The sequence below is a fragment of the Suncus etruscus genome, chromosome 14 (assembly GCF_024139225.1).
Source record: "Suncus etruscus isolate mSunEtr1 chromosome 14, mSunEtr1.pri.cur, whole genome shotgun sequence".
Lineage (NCBI taxonomy): Eukaryota > Metazoa > Chordata > Mammalia > Eulipotyphla > Soricidae > Suncus > Suncus etruscus.
In genome coordinates, this window is record NC_064861.1 from 40265176 (window position 1) to 40285446 (window position 20271).

Here is a 20271-nt window from a genome sequence, read left to right on the forward strand (position 1 = left end):
TCCCTGAAGTCAGTGTCTGCGACTAAAAATCTACTCATAAGCATCGCCTGTTTGAAAACTACAGAAAATGAACTAGCAACAGATTGCTTAGAAAGAATTCCATCCCCGTTTACCTATAAGCAAGCAATATAAAATATATTATTTTGTGCCTGCCAAGGGAGCAGGCTTGGGAATGGGTGGGGATCCGGGGACAATGGTGGAGGGGAATTTTACTTTTGGTGATGGGATTGGTCTTGGAAGAAATGTGCTATGGGCAAATGTGTAATAATATATGGCCTTTAAATAAATGATTTTTTTTAAATTGCCTGCTTAAATAAGGGCCACTGTTTAAGTTGTGCAGCGTCCACGAGGAAGGACCCGGTTTGGTTTGGTTTGGTTTGGTTTAGGGGGGGCTTTGGTAGTTCTCCAGGTAGACTCTGTGCTCTGGGGATCACTTGTAGTGCTGCTCATTGAATCAGGGTTGGCCCATTACAAGGCCAGTACCTTTTTGGTTTTGCACCTCTCTAACCCCAGGAAACATATTTTTAGTCTCCAATCATTAGGAAATTCAACCACAAAATAGCATTTTGGAACAACAATAAGCAAATTATTGGGGCCGGAGAGATAGCATGGAGGTAGGGCATTGGTCTTGCATGCAGAAGGATGGTGGTTCAAATCCCGGCATCCCATATGGTCCCCTGAGCCTGCCAGGAGCGATTTCTGAGTGTAGAGCCAGGAGTAACCCTTGAGTACTGCCGGCTGTGACCCAAAATCCAAAATAAATAAATAAATAAATAAACAAACAAAATATTTCAGAAATTTAAGAAAGTACACTTTGCTGAGAAACTTTTCCAACATTTAGAGTGATGCTTTTATAATAGCTTGTACTACAATTGTACTACAAATGTGAAATGTTAGAAGCACAAATTTTAATGAATAGAGTGAATATAGTGTACATATTTAAAGTTTTAACATACAAGTACGAGTTTCTTATTTACATTTATATAAATTAGATTGGATTGACAAAAGCCCTTCTTGTAGGGTAAATTCATGTCTAAATTTCTGTGGGATCATGGTACAAAATCATCTCGCAGAGGAATCTTAGTGGAAATGGAAGAATAGATTTTAATAAGTTCAAGGTTTATTCTTTTTTTTTTCCCCCTTGGGAGGACTCAAGTCTCCCAACCATTTGGAACACACCAGAAATTTAAACTAGTGCCTCAGATTACCCAGTCCTCCCCCCATGCTGTGGGACCTTCAGAGTTGCACCTATTGATACACTTGTGATCATATGGAACAGGGATTGGCTGGCTGTATGCAAGGCATAAACTTTACTACCTATACTAACTCTCCAGTTCCCAGAATTTTTATCTAATGTGAAATAATAATTTATTTTTCATTCATATTAACTTATCATAGTAGCTAGAGTTACATTTATCCTATAATGTTATAGTTAAAACTTAAAAGGTCTTTCCAGCTACGTGGCCTAACCAGCTTCCATTCCTAGAATTTTATATGGTTCTCTGAGCCCACCAGGAGTAATTCTTTAGTGCAAAGCTAAGACTTAAATAAATAAATAAAAGTGATTAAGTTTACTGATATAACTACAGACCTGTTAGGATAACTTAGCAAAATGATCGACAATGACAAATGTTAGTGAAGTGTGGAGAAAAAGAAATCTTGTACACTGTTGGTGGGAATGTAATAATGTAACAAATATACAGCATTATAGAAAACAGTATGGAAACAGTATAGAAACCAGAGAGATACTACCATAGCTAAGGCACTTGCCTTGTATGTGGTCAAAAAACCAAAAAAATAAAATAAAATACCTAACAAGGGGCCTAAGTAATAATACAACATGTAGGGTGCTTGCTTTGCACACAGTCAACCTGGGTTATGACATGTGATCTCTCAAGCACCACCAGGAGTGAGTCATGAATGCAGAGCCAGGAGTAAGTCCTGAGCAATATTGGGGGTGTGGCCCAAAAAATTAAAAAGAAAAATAAAATAAGGAACAAAACAAGTACATTGGGGCCAGGAAGGTGGCGCTAGAGGTAAGGTGTCTGCCTTGCAAGCACTAGCGTAGGACGGACTGCGGTTCGATCCCCCGGTGTCCCATATGGTCTCCCCAAGCCAGGGGCAATTTCTGAGCACATAGCCAGGAGTAACCCCTGAGCGTCAAATGGGTGAGGCCCAAAAACAACAAAAAGTACGTTTGCTTTTGCCATGACTACTCAATACATGATTCAAAGTTTTAACAGAGCAATTAGATAAGAAAAATAAATGAGGACTTATGTTTGCTGTACCACCATTTCAGTTGGAGGGTAATCTTTGTCTAACATCACTGAACAAAGCTCCACCTTTCTTGCTTGGCTCCTGCAGCCTTACACCCCACCTATACTAGATTAATGGATCTGCAAGTGCCTGAAACAACAGATCTGCTCAACAAATTACACACTGCTCAGTCAGTAAGAGAGGCAAAAAAAGAAAAAAAAAAACTCCCATCATAATCCTTCAGCATCTTTCAGAAGGTCTAACTACAAAGATTCAACCCAGCACAGCAAGAATACTAGAAAACCAATGGGGAAAACAGAGAGACCTACCTAGTTCAATGAGTGAAACAGTATTACCAAAGGCACAAACAACACCAACAAGTTCAGTAAATACTCATAATCACTTCAGTGACACCAGGAGGAGGATGTTTAATGAGGTCAAAGAAGATAGTCAGCAAAGCATAAGAAATTACGAGTCTAGGGGCTGGAGAGGTAGCACAGCAAGTGGTAGGGCATTTGCCTTGCAAGCAGCCAACCCAGGACCACTGGTAGTTGAATCCAGGCATCCCATATGGACCCCTGTGCGATTTCTGAGCAGAGAGCCAGGAGTAACCCCTAGGTGCAGCTGGGTGTGGCCCAAAAACCAAAAGAAGAAAAAAAGAAAATTGCAAGTCTAAATGAGAAAACTACAATCAGAAATGACATAAATGAAGAGCATGGTAGATGATATAAAACACTGAATAGAGGGGTTAGACTGATAGTAGAGCAGGTAGGACGTTTTCTTGCATATAGCCAAAAAGGGTTCATTCCCTGGGATCCCATATGGTCTCAAGCATTTCCAGGAGTGATCCCTGAGTGCAGAGCCAGGAGTTAATCTTGAACACAGCTGGATATGGAAAAAAAGAAATTGAATCTCAACAGTTTTAGAGCAACTGAGAAAAAAAAATTAAGGCGCTCTAACATGAGAAATAGGAACCCACTAGGAAACAATAGAAGGTAGAGAATAAAAAAAAAAAAGAACAGCATATCAGAATTCATCCTATGGGATGAGTTCAAGATGAACAATATAAGAATCATTAGATTCCCTGAAAAGTTTGTGAGGTTTTTTTTTTTTTTTTTTTTTTGGTTTTAGTTTTTGGGGCACACCTAAAAGTGCTTAGGGTTTATTCCTGGTTTTGTGCTCAGATCATTCATGATTGAACTCAGGGAACCATATTGGATGATAGGGATTGAACCTGGGTCAGTTGCATGCAAGGCAAGCACCCTACCAGTTTTCCCTATTCTGTCTCTGGTCCCAAGAAGACTAATGAGATGAAGAAATAAGATTAAAAGTTTCCCAAATTTGAGGAATATAGTCACCAAGACCCAAAAGGTCCCAATGAGAAAGGACTCAATAAGAAAACTCTAATATACATTATACTCAAATGGCATATTCTAAAGATAGAGACAATATTTGAAAGATCAAAACTGGAACTTACATAAAAAGGAAAGTCCATTAAGATTCACAGCCATTCTAGCCATGTCTGCACCCAGCTAGCTTCATAGATTCATGGTTTTAGAAAGATATATAAGCCAAGCCCTGAAAAATTATGAGTACACCAGCCACACAGCTGAAACTGGTAATCTTGGGTGGAGAGGGTGGACCAAGTCTCTGCCCTACCACAGTCACACCTGCTGCACTCATCACCCACAATTGTTTCTTTGCCTCTGACCCTGCGCTTCACCATTCCTCTACAGCTCTCTGCAGAGACACCAATCTAGCCAAAACTCCAGGTATACCGATATTTGGGCTGATATCACCAGAATTTTTTTGGAGTGAGTGTGGCATACTCCACTCCCCTGCTTATAAGACTGTCAATTGAAAACATGCCCCACAAAAGCCACAGTATCAGCAGTAATGCTTGGAATTCCTGGATAGTGCAGCTACATTTGTGGCCACAACTACATATGTGGTCATGTGACAACTCCATTTTTGTTTAATATTGTCCCCCTTAGGACACAACAATTTAGATACCACCGTTCATTGATGCCATCTAATGTTCAGAAACAAATGAAATAACAGAATGATCAACTGGCAAAAGAGTTTAAATTTTCTGACAATGGCTTAATGACCTCATTGGAGATACAATAATTTTCACAAATTTGCTTGTTACTGTACTCTTTTTTTCTCTTCCATCTTTTTTCCCCTTTTTTAATAATTTCTTTCCCATTTACCTTGAAACAAATGTATTATGGTCAGCAGTGTCAACTATGCAATACTTGTTATTTAAAGTAAATATTTTTAAATTGTCACAACAGTTCTATAAAATGACTCTACAAGCCAGAGGAGAATGGAGGAGAATGGAAAAACTTAAAGTTAACAACTAATCAGGAATACTCTATCAAATCATTCAAATTGAAAAATAAAATGAACTTCAGGGACAGACAACAGCTTAGCAAATTAATCATCTTGAAACCAAAAATCATTAAAAGAGCTTCTTTATTTATTTATTTTTATTTGGGGGTGGATTTGGGCCACATCTGGTTACTCTTGACTCTGTGCTCAGAAATTGCTCCTGGCAGGCTTGGAGGATGTTTGAGATATGGGATACTGGGGATTGAACCTGGGTCTGTCCCAGGTCAGCAACATGCAAAGCAAATGCCCTACTGCTGTACTCTGGCTCCCAAAAGGGCTTCTTTAAAGAATTGGACAAACATACCAATATGTGGCATAGAGTATGTTGCTCACAAATGGTGCATGAACTTGCCCTCTTCTAGATTAAGAAAAATATGTGGGGCCAGAGTGATAGTACCTCAATAGGGAACTCACTTTGCATGTGGCCAAATTGGATTCAATCCCTGGCATCCCAAAAATACGCAAAAAGAGATATGAATACTCCCAGCTTGCTAAGGAATTTTATACATGTTTAATCATGAATTAATATCTCATTTATATTGATGGTTCTATGGTAAATTTTTTTGAATCCAAGGAATTTTTCTTTTCTTTTTTCATTTTTTCTTTTTGTTTGTTTTGGGGCTACATCTGGCAGCACTCAGATTAATCCTGGTTCTACCTCAAAAATCTCCTGCAGGGCCTGAGAGATAGCATGGAGATAGGGCATTTGCCTTGCATGCAGAAGGATGGTGGTTTGAATCCCAGCATCCCATATGGTCCTCCGAGCCTGCCAGGAGCAATTTCTGAGCATAGCACCAGGAGTAACCCCTGAGCGCTGCTGGATGTGACCCAAAAACAAAACAAAACAAAAACTCTCTTGGCAGGCTCAGGGGACCATGTGGGATGCTGAGGATTGAACCTAGGTCTATTCCAGATCAACCATATGCAAGGTAAATGTCCTATGGCTGTGCTATTGCTCCAGCCCTAAAATCCAAGGGATTTTTATTGCAATCTTTTTCTTATTTCACAGACACTCAAGCAGTATTTATAATATATTTTTTGACATAAAACCAATATTCCCTTTTGTAGGATAAAACACTTTGTACTTTTATTTTCCATGTAAAAATTTTTGGAGGGCCCATTGCTGGACAGACTTGGTAGACTATATTGGATGTCAAGGATCAAATCTGTGTTAGTTGCATGCAAGGCAATCTCCCTAGCCTTTGTGCTATCTCCATAGCCCCTAAGTTTTCTTAATTATTCCCACTTTTACTAAATATTGCATTATTAGGTGTTGCCTATTTCATGAAACTTAAAAATATTTTAGCACAGAATTTTTGTTTTTTTATTTTTATTTTTATTTTTTTGGTTTTAGGGTCACACATGGCAGCACTCAGGGGTTACTCCTGGCTCTTCACTCAGAAATCGCCCCTGGCAGGTGTGGGGGACCATATGGGATGAAAATAAGTTGCTAAACATTCTTATAATGAGCACTATAATAAGAGTTTATAGTATCCACGTTCCTTTTCTTCATCTGCTTCTGAGGAAAAGACATTAGAACATTTGTGCAGACATAATTTGAGAATAAGTTGCTATATAATATACACAATCAAACATCATAGCAATTGGGAAACATTCACAGGATTACTAAGAACTTTTAAAACTCTAACGTTATGTATTTTTTCAGAATCATGCAAACTAATATCAAACCACTAAAGTTGGATACAAAATTTTCTGTTTGCAGTGGGTCATAAAACAAAACAAAATGATTCATGCAGATAAAACCCAATTCAACCATCAATATAGTGACCAATACAAATAGGGTCAAGAGATTAACATGAAAACAAAGTTACTTGTGGATTTTTATTTTACAATCGTCTTTATAAAAAATGCAGAAATATGAAATAAAACAAAGTATTTACATCCCAAGGTTCTATGAAAAGAGCAGATGCCTCAAAAAAGATAAAAGAGGTAGCAAAATTTTGCATAGGAGCAGCAGAAATTGAAAAAATAAAAAACTTTTGTCCTAAAAACAGGGAGTTCCTATCCATGAAGCATCCTGCCATAAGACCAACTACAGGTACCAGGCATACTTATTTGTCTAACCCCAAAGTCTTACTTCAAGGCCTGGAAAGGTATTCCTCAATCATGGTTTTCACTGTCAGGTATCAGTAGAGATCTTGGTATTAGCACATATCCTATGTCGAAGTCAGGATAACCTGAGACATCCCCTGGTTTTATCTCACCATTATGTAGTGAGGCAAGGAAATCTGCCTTCAAAGCAAGTCATTGCTGATTTCCAAGCCAAAGTCACATTAGCATGAGAGCCACACTAGGGAAAGTATGTGTCAGTGCTGTTCCAGGTCCATCCTTGTAAGAACCAGTGGCCAAGAGACGTACGTAGCAATTGCAGTGTTTTTGGTGTCCAGAGTGGTTGCTTTATTCCAGATGATTCTGGGAAGTCGTTTTCAGAACTAGGTGAGGCTGAGTCCCTGGCTCCCATCCTTCCCACCCCATTGGTTGTGTTCTGGGCATATCTAAGCAGTCACATTCACTCAGGCTGGATAATCTTGGTAGAAGATATTTTCCTAGTATAGATGCAAAAAACAAAAACATGCAGAATCCAAAGATGAGACCCAAGGTTCAGGGGTAGTAGGCCAATGTTCAAGCAACTAAAACCTAAGTCAATTCATTATGATAAATTTTCAGGGTGGAAGCCAACAAAAAATTTTGAGTTCTCATCCCTATTGGATAATAACTCCTCTTAGTATCTAATATTTTCTGATTTTAATGTGCCCATGCAAAAAAAAAAATGGTGCCACAGGATACTATTAGAGGCTAAGGGGAAAATAATAACAACCAAGCAATTCCTCTAATCTGATTCTATCAAAAGCACAAAACTCCAATACTGTCTTCTAAGAATTCCTACAAGCAAATTTAAAGAAAAAGGTAAAGCTATAACTACATAATGAAATATACAATAAAGAAAATACATATTGAAGAAATACTTAAGAAATATACAAAGGAGATATACATATTCCCTGTAAGTTATTTGAAATAGTTTGAGAAATGGATAAGTTCTGGATCACAAATTTAGTCTGCAACATAGTCTGTGGAGTTTGAAAAACATGGCTCACAGAAGTCACAGATCAGGAAATGTCCTAGAGCCAAGGATCTCTCAAAAGCTGAAACGAATTGCAAGCAACAATCTATGGTGAAGGGAAGTGGTTTAAAAAAAAAAAGTGACCATCAAGAACACATCAGCAATAGCTAAGTGCCTGTCTTCTTCTCTGAGGATGACTCACAGTCCAGTGACACGAGTGACTGACAGCAGTAGCAGCCAGAGCAATCACCTAAAGCAGGAGACCTTCTTGCAGGAAGAGCCACTAGAGAGATCCATGAGCAGCTCACACACCAATGGTGCTGCTCTAGCACCACACTTAATGCAGAGGGAGGCCTGCAGCAAGTTTAGCAGAGCTGATTTATATCGACCCTTCAAACTTATGCAGGAATGGCCCATAAACACCAGTGCAACTGGTGTGGCAGTGGTGACATACTCTTCTTCCCAGGAAAAAGAAATGCCATATACAAGAAGAAAGAACTATATAAAATATAAACAGACATTACAAACAATATGAATGGACATTAAACAGACATAGAAGTAGCTGCCACACACACACACACACACACACACACACACACACACACACACACAAATGAACAAAAGGATTGATTCATAGGTTGCATTTGAAAAATTGACCCAGGTGTAATGTGTCAAAGTGCTTCAAAATATAAAGCCAGCATGTTAGGTGTTAAAAATTTCTAGATCGGGGCCCGGAGAGATAGCACAGTGGCATTTGCCTTGCAAGCAGCAGATCCAGGACCAAAGGTGGTTGGTTCAAATCCTGGTGTCCCATATGGTCCCCCGTGCCTGCCAGGAGCTATTTCTGAGCAGACAGCCAGGAGTAATCCCTGAGCAACGCCGGGTGTGACCCAAAAACCAAAAAAAAAAAATCTAGATCGGGGGTTGGAAAGATAGTACAATGGTAGGGCATTTGCCTTGCACACGGCCAACCCAGGATGGACCTAGGTTTGATTCCCAACATCCCATATGGTTCCCTGAGCCTGCCAGGAGTGATTTCTGAGCACAGAGCTAGGAGTAACCCCTGAGCACCACTGGGTGTGACCCAAAAACAAAACAAAAATGTCTAGTTCCTTGGAGTAATCAACATTGATGAAGGGGAACTTTGCTAAAAAAAAAAAAAAAAAAGGATTCATAGTCATCTAGAATGAGCACAAACCATTCCCCAAACAACCATACTTTACAAGTCTAGAATACTAAGTAATATGATAATGAGAACTGTAAAAAAGAATCTGCACCTCAGAATATAGTATCACATATTTTGAACATCCAGGTTCCATTCATGAAAACTGAGAACAAAAGCATATGTTATAGCAAGAATTAAAATTAAATTGCAAAAAACATACTCAGTGACTGAGCACTGCATCAAGGGTCCATTCTTTCAGATGCCTTATCCAAGTATCTCTGTGGAGAAATACATTAGAATATACAAGCAGATATAATCAAATGGAAAATGAGTAATTTAAAATATTTGCTAATACATTATCTTTATGAGCACTGTGTTAGGAGTCCAACAGAACATAACACTGTAATGCAAAACTAGGGAATCTAAACTATGTCTCCATAGATCATTGTGAGCAAAAACATTAAAAGGTTAAAAATAGAATAAAAATTAAGACACTAAAAAATTCTAATAATGAGCACTGTGGGAGCCCAGGTCTTCCAAAGCATTCTTCAACTGTTTTCCTGTTGTTAAAAATATTAGAAAATTATTATATGCATATCTAAAGAGCATTCAGTTAAATATTCGCTAATGTTGGATTCCCTGGGCAGGTGTGAGTGGCCCACCCGCTGCCCAGTGGGGGTCTTGGTCCTCCTTGCTCCTTTCATTGGCTCTGCCCGCCCACGGCTCAGTGTTCCTCTGTACAGCCTGCTTCACCCTCATGCTCATGCTCACGTGTGTGTCTCCAGCTGCTGGAAACTTGGGGGCAGGGGTTTGTGTTCTTTCTATCCCTGGAGGTGCCCCCAACCTCCATGCCGATCCAGCTCTGTCCCCTCCAGAGGGTGTTATTACTGGCTCTGCACTCAGAAATCGCTCCTGGTGATCTCTGCTGTTTGACCTGGAGCATGGCAGCCGTTTTGGGCCTTCTTTCGACTGTCCTGCAGCCTGGAATTTGAATCTCTCTGCCGTTGTTCCCTAAGGGCTTTCCTTCAGAGGTGAGCAGTCCTATACACACAGACAGTGGAGCTGGTGTCTGCTGTTTTACCTGAAGCACAGCAGCCATTTTGGGCCTTCTCTCAGCTGCCTGTGGCCTGGGATTTGATTCTCTTTGCCATCGATTTCTAAGGGCTCTTCTTCGGAGGTGAGCAGTTTTGCACACAGACAGTGGAGCTGGTCTCTGCTGTTTGACCTGAAGCACGGCAGCCATTTTGGGCCTTCTCTTGACTGTTTTGCAGCCTGGGATTTGATCCTCTTTGTCCATCATTCTTTGAGGGCTCTTCTTTGGAGCTGAGTAGTCCCACTCACAAAGGGTGGAGCTAGTGGAGCACTGCCGCTCCATGTAGCTTCATAGCTTGCAACTTCTAACCAATGAACATACATAACATGTAAAAAAAATCCACACTACAAGCATGACAATAGAGAAACAATACAGGCCAACACCAGGCATAGAGAATGAAGATGGCAGCTCTGATGACTGAAAAACTGCCAACCACCTAGTTAATCTTTCAGATAAGGAGTTTAGAGAAGAAATATGGAGGATGCTCATAGAACTAAAAGAAAACATAGATCAAGTTGAACGAGACATAAATAAGAATCAAGAAGATATGAAGATAGAAATCAGAAAAATCGGGGCCAGAGAGATAGCATGAAGGTAAGGTGTTTGCCTTGCATGCAGAAGGTAGGTGGCACGAATCCCGGCATCCCATATGGTCCCCTGAGCCTTCCTGGAGCAATTTCTGAGCATAGAGCCAGGAGTAATCCCTGAGCGCTGCTGGTTGTAACCCCCCCCAAAAAAAAAAATGAAATTGGAAAACTCCAAACAGAAATAAACAGGTCTGAAAAACTCAGTAGACTAAATGAAAACCTCAATAGAAATTCTCTCCAACAGGGTAACAGCAGCTGAGGATAGAATCAGTGAGCTGGAAGATGAGATGCATAACAACTCCATGCAGCATAAGAGATTGGAAAAGATTCTTAAAAAATGATCAGACAATGGAAATTACTAAGAGAATGTGAACAGATGAAAATAGAAGTCTGATAAATGCAACATAAAAACATAAGAATCATTGGAGTCCCAGAGACCTAGGAAGAAAATCCTCAGGAAGAATCAACAGTCAAGGATATCATTGCAGAGAAACTCCCAGAGATAAAGACAGCATGCAACCAAATCCTTCTTTGGGGGAATACAAGAGAGGAACTTTCCAGAACATTCTAGAATTCCATTATGATGGTAGTCATGCAAATACAAATCCACTGAAAACCATTGAATTCTGTAAACTTTAAATGGGCATATTTTATTCTCTGTAGTCTAAATGACATGAAGAAAAACCTGTTAGGAACCCAGGGATCTGGCTTAGGGACAACTCAGTATCCTACAGACCAAGCTTGATGCCCAGAGATCCAAACATCTATACTGCAGCCTTAATGGTGCTGGGCATTGATCCTGCTGGCAGAGGTAACTCTTGTAGCAGATGAGTCTCTGCTATGGGTTGATAGTCCTTAGGGCTAGGGACATGGATGTCTGTTCTGTCCTTATCTTCCTAGGAGAGGTGTTCCATCTTTCTCACCCATTTTTTAAATAGATATTTGCTATGTTTTTGTGCGTTTGAGGGATGTACCCAGTGGGGCTCAGGGGTTATTCATGGCAGTTCAGAGGATCATATGGGATGCTGGAGATTAAACCTAGTTTGGCCATGTGCAAGACAATCACTCTACCTGATGTGCTATCGTTCTGGCCCCATATATTTTTGATTCTTGGTTTGGGGTTATATCCAGGAATGTTGGGGATTGAATCTGAGCCTCTGCAGACAAGGCACATCGTCAAGTCCTTTGAGTCATCTCTCAGGCTCCTAAGATTATTTCCTGATAGTTGAATTCTGAGACCTGTTGTATACTGTGGAGCACAGGGTACCCCTGAGCTTGTCATTTTATTTTTATAATATTTATAATCAATAATTATTGCTGCACTGGTGCGTATGTCATGATGAAGCTAGAAGGTTTTAACTCTAGAAGGTTTTAACGGCACCTGTCCATTTCTCAATGGCTGGTAAAGCCAGACTCCAGAGCAGCTGTGATGGGAGGGAGCTAGTGCACAGTCTGGGTTGGGAGTTCCCTGGGTCCACATATCCTGGGACCTTTTCCTCCTCTGAATTCTGGTTCCCCAGATTCACCCATTCTCAGAAATGAGTTGATACATACTATACATACTGTTCAGGAAGGGCTTATGCTGAGCATTGCTTGACTCCAGAAGCCACTGGAATTCAGCATGGTTGCTGTCTGAGGTCTTTGAGGAGCACTGTTGCTGCAGTCAAGGTTGTATTGAAGGCTGCATATGCATCCAGTTCAGATAATAGGGCTCATTGCTGTTACAATGAGAGTAAGATATTAAGATGAGGTGTGTCTTGGTTGAAGCTGTGACTAGCTTCCTGTTCCAGGTCGAAGACTCCTGCTGAAGGCACCTGCCTCCTCTCTCCAGAATGCTGCACGGTTGCTGCAGTGTTTCAGGCTGATAAACACCAAGGAAGATGGGGAATGAAAGCCACTTTTATCAACCCTTGCTTCAAGTCAGCTACAAAATGGGGTAGAGGCTTGAACCTCAGTCATGGGGCTTCAGAGGTGGGAGGCTACGGAGGACTCCTAGGAAAGAGAGCTCTATACTTTCTAGAAGTACCTCATGGCCCCTACCCTGTTATGGATTAAAATTTATTTTAATTATTAAAAAATCACAGTTTTGATTCCCCAGAGGACCATTACTCACCTTGTTCTGGGCACCAACTGTTAGTGTTAGGCCCAGAGCAGTAGGAGAAGCAGCAAAAGGCGACAGTAGCCTGGAGTTCAGTAAACAGTTTCTCCAGCAGCAACTATTCAGCAGGAGCATCAGAGTCTTCTAGACCCTCAACCACTTCAGGCAAGGCTTTTTATACTCCGGAACCAACTGTCATTCTGTGGCAGTTACAAGGGGCGGGCTTCTGGTAACATGGTTTCACCCTTAAAGGGATAGTACCTATTTATAGCTAACCAGGTTCCATAGAGTCTCTTTTTTCTTATACCCGGCGTGCCAAAGCCACACTTGCTGCCTTCAGCACTCAGAATCATCATTTTCCCAAATGACCCGCCTCATCACTGACCCTCTACAATTTCCTTCAGGGACACCAATCTGAACACACTCCAGGTAAACCATGGTTGGGCTAATATCAAGCTTTTTGGAGCAAGTGCATGTACCCTTCAGATCTTCCTTCATCCGGGAAGCCTGGCAGCTATAACCATGCCCACAAACATAGTTGCCATGTTTGTACTAGGCCAGCTCCATACACTCACTCTTCTCAAATAAGATGTAAACTGAACTGTGAAAGATTATGGTTACACTGACCCATGCAGAAAATTTGGTCCTCCCAAGAGAAGATGGGCCAAGAGCTTGCCCTGCCAAAGCCACATTTGCCGCTCCAGCATCCAGAATCACTGTTTTCCTGGACCTGCCTCATCACTGACCCTCTATGATTCCCTTTAAGGACACCAATCTGACCACAGTGTGGTGTGCCAGTTTGGGGGCTGATATCATCAGGGCCTTTTGGAGCAAGTGCAGGCACCCTCCCCCATATACATGCCCCTAGAAGTCATAATATCTGTAATAGTGCTTGAATTTCTGGACAACTTTGTTTGATGCTATCATTCCTAAAGGAACACCCCATTTGAAAGAATGAAAAGCTGACAAGAGCTTACTAACCCTTCTGTTTTTAAATGAATTACTTCATTGGAGATATAATAATTGTCAAAAACGTGTGTGCTACTCTACTCTTTTCTTCTCTTCCATTTTATTTATTATTCTTTCTTTTTTAAAATTACTTTTACTTACCTGGAAACAAATGTATTATGATCAACTATGTCGAGTATGTGATGCATTTCTTTAAATAAAAAAAAACTGCGACCAAAACAAAACAAAACAAAAACAAAACAAAACAAAACAAAAAAAACCTGATGGGCTGCTGCTGGAGTAATAGCACAGTGGTAGGGAGTTTGCCTTGCATGCCACCAATCTGAATTGATCCTGGGTTTGATTCCAGGCATCCCATATGGTCCCCTGAACCTGCCAGGAGTGATTTCTGAGCACAGAGTCAGGAGTACCTCTGAATGCCACTGGGTGTGGCCTAATCCCCCCCCCCTTCAAATCCTGAGCTGAATTAATAGTACAGCTTGCTTAGCCTTACAAGTGTGAGGCCCTGGATTTGAGGAAGGAGGGATGGAAAAAGGGAGGGAGGGTCCAGAACAATAGTACAGTAGGTAGGACATTTGCATTGCACTTAACCTACCTGAGTTTGATCCCCACCTCTCATATGCCTCCCAAGCACTGCCAGGAGTGATCCCTGAGTGCAGAGCCAGGAGTAATCCATGAGCATTTTTGGGTTCAGTTAAAACCAAAAAATAGGAAGAAAGGAAGCATCTAAAAAAGGCAAAAATTTGGGGCCGGAAAGTGGTGCTAGAGGTAAGGTGTCTGCCTTACAAGCGCTAGCATAGGACGGAACACGGTTCGATCCCCCGGCGTCCCATATGGTCCCCCAAGCCAGGAGAGATTTCTGAGCGCATAGCCAGGAGTAACCCCTGAGCGTCAAATGGGTGTGGCCCAAAAACCAAAAAAAAAAAAAAAAAAGGCAAAAACTTAAAAATAAATTTGTTTTTATTTTTGTTTTTTTGGGCCACACCTATTTGACGCTCAGGGGCTACTCCTGGCTATGCGCTCAGAAATCGCCCCTGGCTTGGGGGACCATATGGGACGCCAGGGGATCGAACCACGGTCCTGATCCTTGGCTAGCGCTTGCAAGGAAGACACCTTACCTCTAGCGCCACCTTCCCAGCCCCATTAGGTTAAATCTTTTTTGTTTGTTTGTTTTTGTTTTTGGGTCACACCCGGCAGTACTCAGGGATTACTTCTGGCTCCATGCTCAGAAATCACTCCTGGCAGGCACAGGGGACCATATGGGATGCCGGGATTTGAACCAATGATCTTCTGCATGAAAGGCAAACGCCTTACCTCCATGCTATCTCTCTGGCCCCCTTAAAAATAAATTTAACAAAAGTGAAAATGTTATATTCTGAAGACAACAAAACTATAGAGCTGGAGAGATATACTATACTACTAGAGGGCTAACCTTACTCATCTGAAATTTGATTGCTTCCACAGGGAATTGGAGGTGATGAGAGCTGTTTCATTATCAGGAATGCCTGTTCTTAGAGCAATACCATATTACTTGATTGGAAGCTAAAGAAGGAAGTTTGTTCTTGACTTCACTCATACAGAATGATGTTCCCATCTGGCTTAGCTGTGTGACTCAATTGCCAGAAATTCTTGTTCTTTTAGTAGTTTTAGTAGATCTTCACAGTGATTTGCAATGTTATTAATAATAAAATTTTAGGCTTATAACATTCCAGCTCCCAAACCAGGACCAGTGTCAGCAGCCATTCACCAAAGTCCCAAGGTTCCCTTGCCCCTTGGATACTCCCACTGGACGTGGACACACACATTGGATACCCCCATTGTAGTGACAGTTGAACCTAGACACGACCCTTGAACATGCCCCCTTGTCATGCTAGATATAAAAGGAAAAACTTGGACAGTTGCAGGGGACCCAGGATAGTGACCAGAGTAGTACTTGCCAGCCAATGGTAGTGGTGGTGGTGGTGGTGGTGGTGGTGGTGGTGGTGGTTGTGGTGGAAATAAAGCATCAGAGAGATGCTGTCTGCTTTGTATATATTCCTCTCTCTTTCTTTCTTGAACCTGGGCCTCTCCTGGCCACCTCTGGCTGGTGAATTTCCTCTCTCCCTCTCTCTCTCTCTCTCTCTGAAACCCCTAGGCATGGCAGCAGGCCTCAAATTTCATGAGGAATAAAAAGGTCCTGGGTTGGCAGCTTGCAAGGCAAACGCTGTATCGCTGTGCTATCTCTCTGGCCCCTTAAACTCATATTTTTGATTGATTATTATTGTTTGGGATACACATTTACAATAGTTTTGGTTCTTTCAGTTTTGGTGTTTATGATTATATTATGTCTACATCACCAATGTGTCCAAGTACCCTGGCCAATGCCCATGTGTTCCATCCACCAGTGTCTCCTCATTTCCCTCTTGTTTGGTGTTTCTTTGTTTTATAGTTTTTACTAGTTATTCTTATTTCTCTCTGAGTACTGAGTCCAAAGAGCTCTTTTATTGTTCTCCCAAAATAGAATTCCCCGGAACTGGGCTTTTTTTCCCAGGGCCTGGGATTGAACCCAGTGATTCACATATACAAAACAAGTGCTCTACCACTGAGCTACATTCCCAAACCAAAACTAGATTTAAAAAAAAAAAAACTAGATTTTTTTTTATCTTCTAGAACAGGTGAAGCAGAAAGTGACTCAGTGTAATAGTGTCTACCTTGGAAGCATAAAACTGCTAGCTTGATTCCCAAAGATGCCCACACATACCAGCTATTCTGTTAACTCTACAGTTTGGGATATCTGAAAATGCAACAGAGAATGCCATTACTGGAGCAACAAAACCAGGTGAGTGCAAGCATTAAAACTTGAATGTGCAACCCCCAGTAAGCACCCCAACTGAAAAATATATAGGAACCAAAAGTAGGAGTTTAACCTGAAGTGCTTTTAGCAACACAGGAGGGGGAGACACAAGAAGAGATCAGCAAGTCATAGCTGGTTCCCTAAACAAAGATCCCAAAATGGATTGTGGGGATTATTTTGGTTTTGGTTGTGTTTTATTGTGGGAGGAAGTTGTGTACATCTAGAGGTTCTCAGGGTCTACTCCTAGCTCAGAGGATTTAGAGCACTAAGAATTGAACCTGAACCTTCTGCTCCAATCCATTGAGCTATCTCTCTAGCTCCAAGGAAAGTTGTGTGTGTTTTGTAATAATTTAAAATTTTTTGATATAGTCACGGAAATTTTTTGAAGGAATTCAGGAAAGAAAAAATATGTAACTTTGTATGGTTGAAGAGATACAGGGAGTTGGTCCACAGGTATCTTTGAATAGAGCTTAGGATAGGTGACTGCCTTATTCACACGTTAAATCGTATTCTTAGGCATGATTTTTTAAAATAAAATGAAGGTGAACGTCTGTGAAGGTCTAGCTGGGATTCACCTTGGCACAAACCAATATGGTTAATTTGATTTCTTCTGTGATATTTCTTTCAGATAATACCTTTCTTCTCTGAGATATGTTAATAAAGGACATTTTGCTTAGCCTTTCCTTTTGAAGTTAGATTTGGTAAACAGCAAATTTTGCTGGGGAAAGGGAGTTGGCGGGTCTCCCAAGCAGGGCAACTATATGGGTTACATAGGTCATCTTATTCAATGGAGAGGCTATTAAATAATGGTATATATCCAAGAAGCTGGAATTATTGGGAATCCTCCTACATGCTGATAAACACAGATAACCAAAAGAAGGAATGACTACTTTTTCCAGGGAAAACTGTTCGAGGGTGCACTCCACAAAGGAAGTGATATCAAAGATAATTCGGGGGGGGGGGGGAGTGAAGTACAAGCAGAGAGATATCAGTTATCTAGTCTACCCTTGAAGGCAGAAATAAAGAACTGGAATAGGAGTCACTTTTCCTTGGCTTTGATGCTATTTCTAACTGTTCAAGCTCTTTCATGTGTTCTCGTGAAGTGGCTGTAGGTGCTCTAGTCTCACAGTGTATAATTAGACTAGGAAGCAACTGCTTTAATAACAGGTATTAAGTACTTGATGAGCCAAATGCGCTGTTCAAGGCTACTTTTGTTCTTTAAGCAATTAGAATATGTGCTTCCTCAGAATGTTTAGAAAAAGTAAGATGCCGCCATCCTACCTCTGGTCCAGTTTTTGTTTTTGTTTTTGTTTTTAACTTTCAGAACATAAAACCTACCAAGGAGCCTTTGTTTTGTTTTTGTTTGGTGTTTTGCTTTTAGGCCACATCTGGTGGTGCTCAGGGGTTACTCCTAGTTCTGTACTCAGGGCTCACTTCTAACAGGCTCAAGGGACCATATGATATGCCAGGATCAAACCCAGATTGTCACGGCAAGCACATTACCTTCTAGACTCTAGCCCTCAACTACCAAGGAGCCTTTCAAAGTTTTACATTTTCGGTGGGAGATGAGAAGACAAGCATTGGAAAATTTGGCTAAATTTTTTTTAATATAAAATTCCCATTTCCCTCAGATAACTGAAAATATCATGTGGGTTATAAATTAGATGTTCTCATTTATTTCATCCAAAAGCTTTGAAATCACAATTCTGTAATATGTCACTTCATATTTTTCTTTGATGTTTTCTTGCAAATAATACACTTTTTCCCCCACAGTTACAAATTTGCTCATAATTGAGTCATACAATTGCTCATAATTTCAGTCATACAATGTTTCAGCACCATCCTTTTACCAGTGCACATTTTCTGCCACCAGTGTCTGCAGTTTCCCCTCCGCCCTCACTCCACCCCTGCCTGTTCCCCCCCCCCCCTCCCCTCTCTTTTCACTTTTTCCTTTTAGACACTGGTTTGCAGTACTGTCACTGAAGAAATATCATGCATGTCACTTTATATCCTTTTAGCACCAAGTTCTTGTCCAGAGTGGTCATTTCTAATTATCATTGTCATAGTGGTCCCATCTTTACCCTAACTTACATATTTACACAAAAAAATAGACTAAAAATCATAACAACAAAAATAAAAAAAGAGGGACCAGAACGGTGGCACAAGCGGTAAGGTGTGTCTGCCTGGCATGTGCTAGTCTAGGACGGACCATGGTTCAATCTCCCAGCATCCCATATGGTCCCCCAAGCCAGGAGCAATTTCTGAGCACATAGCTAGGAGTAATCCCTGAGCGTCACCAGGTGTGGCCCAAAAATGAAGACAAAAACAAAAAAAGTTAAATAAAAGAACTGTAAAGAAGATAAAGAGATAAAAAAAAAATCAAAAGAATGAGAAGCCTCATCTTTGTCCCCACTGAAAGCTCTCTTCCTTGATCATGATCAATTAATTATACAGACTAGCTTAGGGACCACTCATTGCAGAAAATTTCAGGCTCAAAGCAATCCTAGGACCATCCCCCGTTTAAGAAAGGGACCTCTCACAAAAGAGAAAAAAGCTGGAAGTTACAGCTCACCTCATGAAGCTCACCACAAACAGGGATGAGTTTAGTTAGAGAAATAACTACGTTTTGAACTATCCTAATAATGAGAATGTACGAGGGAAATAGAAAGCCTGTCTAGAGTACAGGCGGGGGTTGGGTGGGGAGGAGGGAGATTTGGGACATTGGTGATGGGAATGTTGCACTGGTGATGGGGTGGTGTTCTTACATGACTGAAATCCAAACACAATCATGTATATAATAAAGTTGTTTAAATAAAAATTTTTTTTAAAAAAGATAAAAAAAAAAAAAAAGGAAAGGGACCTCTGCTGAGTCCAAACCAGGGTTCTCAGACTTTTTAAACAGGGATCCAATTCACTGTCCTGTCCCTCAGACTGTTGGACGGTCATACTATAGTTTTAAAAAACTATGAACAAATTCCTATGCACACTGCACATATCTTATTTTGAAGTAAAAAAAAAAACGGGAACAAATATAATATTTAACATGAAAAGCAAGTAAAGTCGGGGCCGGAGAGATAGCATGGAGGTAAGACATTTGCCTTGCATGCAGAAGGATGGTGGTTCGAATCCCGACATCCCATAAGGTCCCCTGAGCCTGCCAGGGGAGATTTCTGAGCGCAGAGCCAGGAGTAACCCCTGAGCGCTGCTGGGTATGGCCCAAAAACCAAAAAAAGGAAAAAAAGAAAAACAAGTAAAGTCAACAAACTTACCAGTATTTCAATGGGAACTAGGGGCCTGCTTTTGACTAATAAGACAGTCAACATCCAGTTCCATATTTCTCACTGCTAGTTATAACAAGTGAGGCAAATGTGCATCAATTAGTCTAGATCTTGTTGGAGATTTCAAATGTTTCATTCTGGGAAAAGTCCGTTCACAGAAATAAGTGCTGCCAAAGATGGTTGCCATTTTGAGTGCATGGTTCCTGAGACTAGAGAGGAGAGGAGAGGAGAGGAGAGATGCATAGAAATAAGAAAGGCTAATTAACTTGAAAGGCTATTTCAGAGTCACAATTCTGCAGTTCAGCCAGCCCCATTTGGTAAATTGTATTTACATTTCAATGTCAATAGAAAGTGGGTTATGGAAAAGCTGTATGTCCTTTTCATGAAGATGAAGCTCTTTAAAACTAAATTGGGGGCCCGGAGAGATAGCACAGCGGTGTTTGCCTTGCAAGCAGCCAATCCAGGACCTAAGGTGGTTGGTTCGAATCCCGGTGTCCCATATGGTCCCCCGTGCCT

The 20271-nt window shown here is 40.9% G+C and overlaps 1 protein-coding gene across 1 annotated transcript in view; it reads left to right on the top strand.

The window, feature by feature from the left end:
- The window catches only part of GPT2 (glutamic--pyruvic transaminase 2), a 690974-nt gene that overhangs the window by 569556 nt on the left and 101147 nt on the right, over window positions 1–20271 (top strand). The window lies entirely within an intron of this gene.